The 8,347-nt window shown below is 42.9% G+C and overlaps 1 non-coding gene across 1 annotated transcript; it reads right to left on the bottom strand.

Moving 5' to 3' along the window:
* Positions 1-3,951: 3,951 nt before the first annotated feature.
* LOC119938487 lies at positions 3,952-4,089 on the bottom strand. Its single transcript, XR_005454445.1, has one exon. It is a non-coding gene; the product is annotated as a small nucleolar RNA SNORA7 (small nucleolar RNA).
* Positions 4,090-8,347: the final 4,258 nt, after the last annotated feature.

Raw genomic sequence — 8,347 nt, 5'->3', positions numbered from 1 at the left:
TCTGCCACTTGTCAGCTGTGTGACTTTGGGCAAGTCACTTCACTTCTCTATGCCTCAGTTACCTCATCTGTAAAATGGGGATTAAGACTGTGAGCCCTATGTGGGACACCCTGATCACCTTGTAGCCTCCCCAGCACTTAGAACAGTGCTTTCCACATAGTAAGTGCCTAACAAATGACATCATTATTTCCACTTGGTCATGTTGCTTCCCGTTGATATTTCAGAATGTCCCATAGGTATCATATGTAGAACAAATAATAATAATAATAATAATAATAATAATAATAATAATTGTTGTAATTGTTGTATTTGTTAAGTGCTGGTTTTAATAGTATTTGTTAAGTGCTTACTATGGCCCAGGTACAATACTAAGTGCAGGGGTAGATTCAAGCTGATCTGCTTGAGTATAGATCATGTCCCACATGGGATTCACAGTCTCAATCCCTGTTTCATAAGTGAGGTATATTACAAGCACTGTAATAATAATAATAATGATAATAATAATAATAATGGCATTTATTAAGCACTTACTGTGTGCAAAGCACTGTTCTAAGCACTGGGGAGGTTACAAGGTGATCAGGTTGTCCCATGGGGGGGCTCACAGTCTTCATCCCCATTTTGCAGATGAGGTAACTGGGGCACAGAGAAGTGAAGTGACTTGCCCAAAGTCACACAACCAACAAGTGGTGGAGCCGGGATTTGAACCCATGACCTCTGACTCCAAAGCCGTGCTCTTTCCACTGAGCCACGCTGCTTCTCTACTAAGCACTGGGGTAGATATAAAATAATCAGGTTCCATATGGGGCTCACAGCCTAAGTAGTAGGGAGTACAGGTATTGAGCCCCATTTTGTCGATGAGGGAACTGAGGCACAAATAATTTCAATGATTTGCCCAAGGTCACACGACTGGCAAGTGAGGAGGCTAGGATTAGAACCCAGGTCCTCTGACTCTCAAGCCAGTGCTCCTTTCCCAACAGGTGCTTCCCAACTACTCTAGAATCAGTCAATCAGTGGTGTTTAATTGAGTGCCTACAGTGTGCACCAATCCCCTGGAAAAGCACAATGCAACAGAAATGGCAGACACAATCCCTGTCCACAATGAGCTTACATTCTGCGGGAGGAGACATACTTGAATAGGAGGGTATAATGATATTTAGGTCAGTCCTGTGGGGCTAGGGTGAGTATCAAAGTGCTTAAGGGGCACATAACCAAGTTACCCAGCTGCTGCAGAGGGGAGAGCGGAGAGGAGAAATGAGGGCTAGAAGTCAAATGTGTTGTTTCTATGGTAGTTCCCAATCTCGCATGTTTAAATGAGGTTGGACACTGTAAACTGTTCCCTTTTCAGTTTGCTTCCACATAGCTATCAGTTCCTCCCAGTTCTTATCACCATGGCTACAGTCACAGCAGACATAGCCCAAAGGAAAATTAGCCTCCATGTGGCTCAGTGGATAGAGCCCTGGCCCAGGAGTCAGTGGGTTAGAGAAGCTGCATAAAGAGCCCAGGCTTTGGAGTCAGAGGTCATGAGTTCAAATCCCAGCTCCGCCAATTGTCAGCTGTGTGACTTTGGGCAAGTCACTTCACTTCTCTGTACCTCAGTTATGTCATCTGGAAAATGGGGATTGAGACTGTGAGCCCCAGAAGGGACAACCTGATTATCGTGTAACCTCCCCAGTGCTTAGAACAGTGCTTTAAATGTAGTAAGCACTTAATAAATGCCATCGTTATTATTATTATTCTAAACCTGGTTCTGCCACCTGTCTGCTGGGTGACCTTTGGGTAAGCCACTTCACTTCTCTGTACCTCAGTTATGTCATCTGGAAAATGGGGATTGAGACTGTGAGCCCCACGAGGGACAACCTGATAGTCTTGTAACCTCCCCAGTGCTTAGAACAGTGCTTTGCACATAGTAAGCGCTTAATAAATGCCATCGTTATTATTATTATTCTAAACCTGGTTCTGCCACCTGTCTACTGGGTGACCTTGGGTAAGCCAGTTCACTTCTCTGTGCCTCAGTTGCCTCATCTGCAAAATGGGGCATAAGATAGTGAACCCCTTGTGGGACAGGGACTGTGTCCACCCTGATTACCTTTCCATTCATTCATTCAATTGTATTTATTGAGCGCTTACCGTGTGCAGAGCACTGTACTAAGTGCTTGGGAAGTACAAGTTGGCAACATATAGAGATGGTCCCTACCCAACAGTGGGCTCACAGTTTAGAAGGGGGAGACAGAGAACAAAACAAAACATATTAACAGAAAAAAATAAATAGAATAAATATGTACAAGTAAAATAAATAGAGTAATAAATACGTACAAACATATATACATATATACAGGTGCTGTGGGGAAGGGAAAGAGGTAAGGCGGGGGAGATGGAGAGGGGGAGGAGGGGGATCTAAGTATCTACCCTAGTGCTTAGAAGTGCTTGGCACATAGTAAGCTCCTAACAACACAATTGTTATTATGAATGATTATCTATAATGCTTAGCACAGCACCTCATAAAGATATGGGTTTATGACTTCAGACATCTGCTGGGAAATGGCGAAGGTAAGTGGGTGAGAGACTGGGGGCTTAGGGCACAAATGGCTCCTAGCTCTATCTTCTGGTAGTTAATCTTCCTCTGCACAGATCCGAGTATCTGAAGGAGTATTATAGCTAACACCATTAGTCTTGTGATTTGTAATAATATTCATATTGATTGCCCATATCCTTAATTGTGCTTTTCCAATTATTTAAATTTGGACCAATATATTCTAAAATTGCATTCAGCCATATTTGTTTATCAAAAATAATGCGTAATTCAAAGCAGTTACTGTTCCCACACCAACTAGTTGTCCTATTTTTCTTCAGTATAAATATTGACTCGCATGAATTGAATTAATTTTGAGTCTTTTTGTTCCAGTTCCTTCTCTTTCACATTAAAAACATTTTTTTTTTTCTCTGCTCCAGTCCAGAGCTCACTTCAGACTATTCTTCCAGTGCCCATTTCCCATTTTCTTGGGTTGGTCACTCCCTGTCAATTTGCCATCCACTTTCCCTTGGTCTCTTTGGGCTAGTGGCTATGCTCATCTCTATAGACTTTTCCCTAGCATTTTTAAATTTATTTTGGACCTTGGTTTCCCCCGCTCCAGCCAATCAGTAAATCAGTGGTATTTCATTCATTCATTCATTCATTCTGTCATATTTATTGAGCGCTTACTGTGTGCAGAGCACTGTGCTAAGCGCTTGGGAAGTACAGGTTGGCAACATATAGAGACGGTCCCTACCCAACAGTGGGCTCACAGTCTAGAAGTCATTTGGTACGAACAGTAAATGTTTCCAAATTTATTTTGGTTAGTCTATGGGAAGATACTTGTTTTTTTCTTCCCGATGGACAGGTCGACTCCCATCTTCTCCCCGGGGAGTCCTGGTCTCCACTTGCTGGCTGGGATCCCTCGTCTTCTTCCCCTTGGGAGCTGCTCTCAGTCTTAAAAGGTATCTGGTATTTGAGGTGTCTGAAAGGCAACATTTGGCCAGTCACTTATTAAGTGTTTTCTGTGTGCAGAGCACTGTAATAAGTTCTTGGGAGAGTAAAGTACAACAGAATCAGCAGAAGCATTCCATGCCCACAATGACCTTATGGTCTAGAAATGGAGACAATTTCCCTGATCCTTTCTTGGCTTTATCCTCACTTCTTATGATACTGAATGAATGAATCAATGGTATTTATTGAGTGCTTACTTCATGCAGAACACTGTCTTGTCTTATGCGGTCGAGTCATTTCCGACCCATAGCGACACCACAGACTAATCTCTCCCAGGATGTGCCACTCTCCATCTGCAATCGTCCTGCTAGTTTAGCCATAGAGTTTTCTTGGGAAAAATATAGAAGTGGTTTACCATTGCCACTTTCCACGCACTAAACTCGAGTCTCAGCCCTAGACTCTCTCACACCCAGCATTAGTGAGTTTTGACTTGGAGAAGATTGTCTTCCACTCGCTAGCCACTGCCCAAGCTAGGAATGGAGTGGGTAGGCCTCTTCTTGACTCTTCCTCCCATAGCCGAGACCGGTAGAGTACTGGAAACTCTCCAGATGCAACCCTGACAGGTGGCAGGACACTGTTCTGCCAATAAACAATAATGACTATGTGTCAGGGACAATACTAAGCACTGGGGTGGATAGCATTTATTAAATGCTTACTATGTGTCAAACACTGTTCTAAGTGCTGGGGTAGTAATCAGATTGGACAAAGACCCTGTCTCACATGCTATTCACAGTCTAAGTAGGGGGGAGAAGGGGTTCTTAATGTCCATTTTACAGATGAGGAAAGTAAGGCCCACAGAAGCTAAGTAGCTTGGTCAAGGTCACACAATGTTGGAATTAGAACCAGGTCCTCTCTGATTCCCAAGGTCCATGCTCTTTCCCTTAGGCCATGCTGCTTTTCAGTAATTATAATAATAATGGCATTTGTTAAGCGCTTACTATGTGCAAAGCACTGTACTAAGCGCTGGGGAGGTTACAAGGTGATCAGTTTGTCCCACGTGGGACTCACAGTCTTAATCCCCATTTTACAGATGAGGTAACTGGGGCATGGAGAAGTGAAGTGACTTGCCCAAAGTCACACAGCTGACAATTGGTGGAGTCGGGATTTGAACCCATGACCTCTGACTCCAAAGCCCAGGCTCTTTCTGCAGAGCCACACTGCTTCTCTGTACTCGCTGCTTCTCTCCGTACTAAGTGCAAAGCACTGCACTTAAACCTCTAGGTCATTCAACTATGTCTCCCCACCTGTGACCACAAAGGTTGCCCTGGGCAGCATTTTCAGTGCAATGGTCTAGCTCCGTTCTCTTCATCGAAAGCATTTAAACAAGAGATATCCCAAATTAAGAATCTTTCTACCAGAACATCTGAAGGTCAATGTATGTTGAGTAGCCCCAGTGTGGTGTTAATTTTTAAATCAAACTGAAAGTCTCCAGGGGTCCATGGCTGTAGCTAGGGAAACTAAGCTGTATTATCAACAGTTCAATCGATCAATTGTATTTATTGAGCACTTATTATGTGCAAAACACTGTTCTAAGCTCTTGGGAGAGTAATAATAACAATAATAATAATGGCATTTGTTAAGTGCTTACTATGTGCAAAGCACTGTTCTAAGCACTGGGGAGGATACAAGGTGATCAGGTTGTCCCACTTGGGGCTCACAGTCTTAATCCCCATTTTACAGATGAGGTAACTGAGGCCCAGAGAAGTTAAGTGACTTGCCCAAAGTCACACAGCTGACAATTGGCAGAGCCGGGTTTTGAACCCATGACCTCTGACTCCAAAGTCCGTGCTCTTTCCAATGAGCCACGCTGCTTCTCTATGGAATTAGCTGACATGTTCTCTGCCCATGATGAGTTTACAGTCCAGAGGGGAAGACAGACACTAATATGAATAAATAAGAGAGGCAGCATGGCTCAGTGGAAAGAGCACGGGCTTAGGAGCCAGAGGTCATGGGTTCTAATTGTGGCTCCGCCACTTGTCAGCTGTGTGACTTTCGGCAAGTCACTTCACTTCTCTGTGCATCAGTTACCTCATCCATAAAATGGGGATGAAGACTGTGAACCCCACGTGGGACAACCTGATCACCTTGTATCCCCCCCAGGGCTTAGAACAGTGCTTGGCACATAGTAAGCACTTAAAAAATGCTTACCCCCTCCTCCTCCTCCCCATCCTCCCCGCCTTACATCCTTCCCCTCCCCACAGCACCTGTATATATCTATATATGTTTGTACGGATTTATTACTCTATTTATTTATTTTATTTGTACATATTTATTCTATTCATTTTATTTTGTTAATGTGTTTTGTTTTGTTGTCTGTCTCCCCTTTCTAAACTGTGAGCCCACTGTTGGGTAGGGACCGTCTCTATATGTTGCCAACTTGTACTTCCTAAGCGCTTAGTACAGTGCTCTGCATACAGTAAGCGCTCAATAAATATGATTGAATGAATGAACAAATGCCATCATTACTATCATTATTAAATAAGTAATTTATAATATATAATTTAAAGATAGGTACATAAGTGTTGTGCGGTTGAGGGAGGGGAGAGTAAGGCAGTTGTCACATCTGCCTTTTTTGTGCCGTTCTATCAGCATCTCCCACATGACTTGGCCTAACTAAGTCTTCTGACCTCTTGCATTCTCAACACGAAAACCTACAGGAACGGCAAGCAAGGAAGATTAAAAAAAATGCTTTCAAGACACGATGATGTCCAACCTCAAATGAAGTAGTATAAATGTGGACTTTGGGGAGACAGCACTCAGAGAGCAGCCTTTAGAACAAATATTTTGTAAAGACTATTGCGTTGTGACACTTTAAAAAACAATTCCAGCTCTGCAAATGGTAAATGTGTCAGTCCAGGAAAGGACAAGCGCTAAGTACAAAGCTCTGCACACAGTAAGCATTCAGTAAATTTGATTGATTGTTTGATAAACTTGGGCAAGGGATTGTGTGAGGGATTGGGCACAGGGATTTTTAAACATATCCAAAAATGTAGATGTTTATTATGGATTCCACTGCCTCCACTTTATCAGCTCCACTACCTTTTTGACTTTCACTCCACTGAGCCCATACTCTCTAAGGATTCTAGTAATCTCCTCCTTGTCCAATTTAATGGATTCCATTCTGCCCTTATGCTCCTCAACCGCTTTGCCATTCTCAGCACTGTGCCTCTCACAATCCATTGTCTTGGAAATGCTATGAACTTTGGTGATATCGATACAGTGCCCTCTTGGTTCTCCTCTTTTCTTTCCTCTTGCTCTGTCTCAGGCTTCTTTTTGGCTCATCATCTGCCTTCTCATTCCTTAACTGGGGGTTTTCCTCAAGGCTCTGTTCTGGGCTCCCTCTTAATCTTCACTTACTACTATGGGGAATTCATCCATTCCCATGGCTTCAATTAGACCTGTAAGACAATGACTCCTAAGTCATTTATATATATATATATATATATATATATATATCCATTTCTGTATACATATGTAACATCTATTTATCCATTTGTTTATCTATTTATTTATATTAATGTCTGTCTCCCCCTCTAGACTGAGAACTCCCCCTCTAGAATGTGACTGGAATGTGTTGCTATATTGTACTCTCCCAAGGGCTTAGTACAGTGCTTTGCACACAGTAAGTGCTCAATAAATATGAATGAATTAATGAAGTCTACCTCATTAGCCTTCCCTACATTCTTGTATTTCCTCTTGCATCTCCATAAGGAAGTCCCACCAGCCCCATAAGCTCAAAGTGCCTAAAAGTGAATTCTTCCTTTTCCCTCCCAAATTCTCTCCTGCATCTAACATTTCCGATTCCATGAAGGAACAGCACCTTTATCAATTAATGGTATTTATCCATCAATGGTATTTCTTGAGGGCTTACTGTGTGTAGAGCACTGTACCAAACACCTAAAGTGCCTACTTTGTGTCAGACACTATTATAAGTGCTGGGGTAGATAAAAGTCAATCAGATCAGACACAGTCCCTGTCCACGTGGGACTCACAGTCTAACTAGGAGGGATAACAGACATTGAATCCTTATTTTACAGGTGAGGAACTGAGACCCAGGGAAGTTAAGTGATTTACCAGTGGCTGTACAGCAGGCAACTGTCAGAACTGGGATTAGAGCTGAAGTCCTCCAATAATAATAATAATGATGATGGTATTTGTTAAGCGCTTACTATGTGAAAAGCACTGTACTACTACTAATAATAATAATGGCATTTAAGTGCTCACTATGTGCAAAGCACTGTTCTAAGTGCTTGGGAGGTTACAAGATGATCAGGTTGTCCCACAGGGGGCTCACAGTCTTAATCCCCATTTTACAGATGAAGGAATTAAGGATCAGAGAAGTTAAGTGACTTGCCCAAGGTCACACAGCCTCTAACTCCCAGACCTGTGCTTTTTCCACTAATAATACTAATAATTGTGACATTTGTTAAGCACTTACTGTGCACCAGGCATTGTACTAAGCGCTGGGGTGGATACAAACAAATCAGGTTGACGCAGTCCCTGTCCCACATTGGGCTCACAGTCTCAATCCCCATTTTACGGATGAGGTTACTGAGGCCCAGAGAAGTAAAGTGACTTGCCCAAGGTCAAGAGCAGACAAGCGGAGGAGCTGATATTAGAACCCACCGTCTCCTAACTCACAGGCCGGTGCTCTAGCCATTATGCCATGCTGCTCCCCAGTCCACACTGCCCCTCATTGACTATGATCCTACCATTTGGCAGATCTTTAAGATTGGGACCCAGGTGGCTGGCATAGCAGGCTGACTCGACAATGATAATAATGATAATAATAATAATAATGGTACTTGTTAAGCACTTGCTATG

This window comes from Tachyglossus aculeatus, chromosome 1, assembly GCF_015852505.1.
Source record: "Tachyglossus aculeatus isolate mTacAcu1 chromosome 1, mTacAcu1.pri, whole genome shotgun sequence".
In the NCBI taxonomy this organism is placed as follows: Eukaryota; Metazoa; Chordata; class Mammalia; order Monotremata; family Tachyglossidae; genus Tachyglossus; species Tachyglossus aculeatus.
Note: the sequence above shows the minus strand (reverse complement) of the source record. Positions and strands in the feature narration are given on the sequence as shown.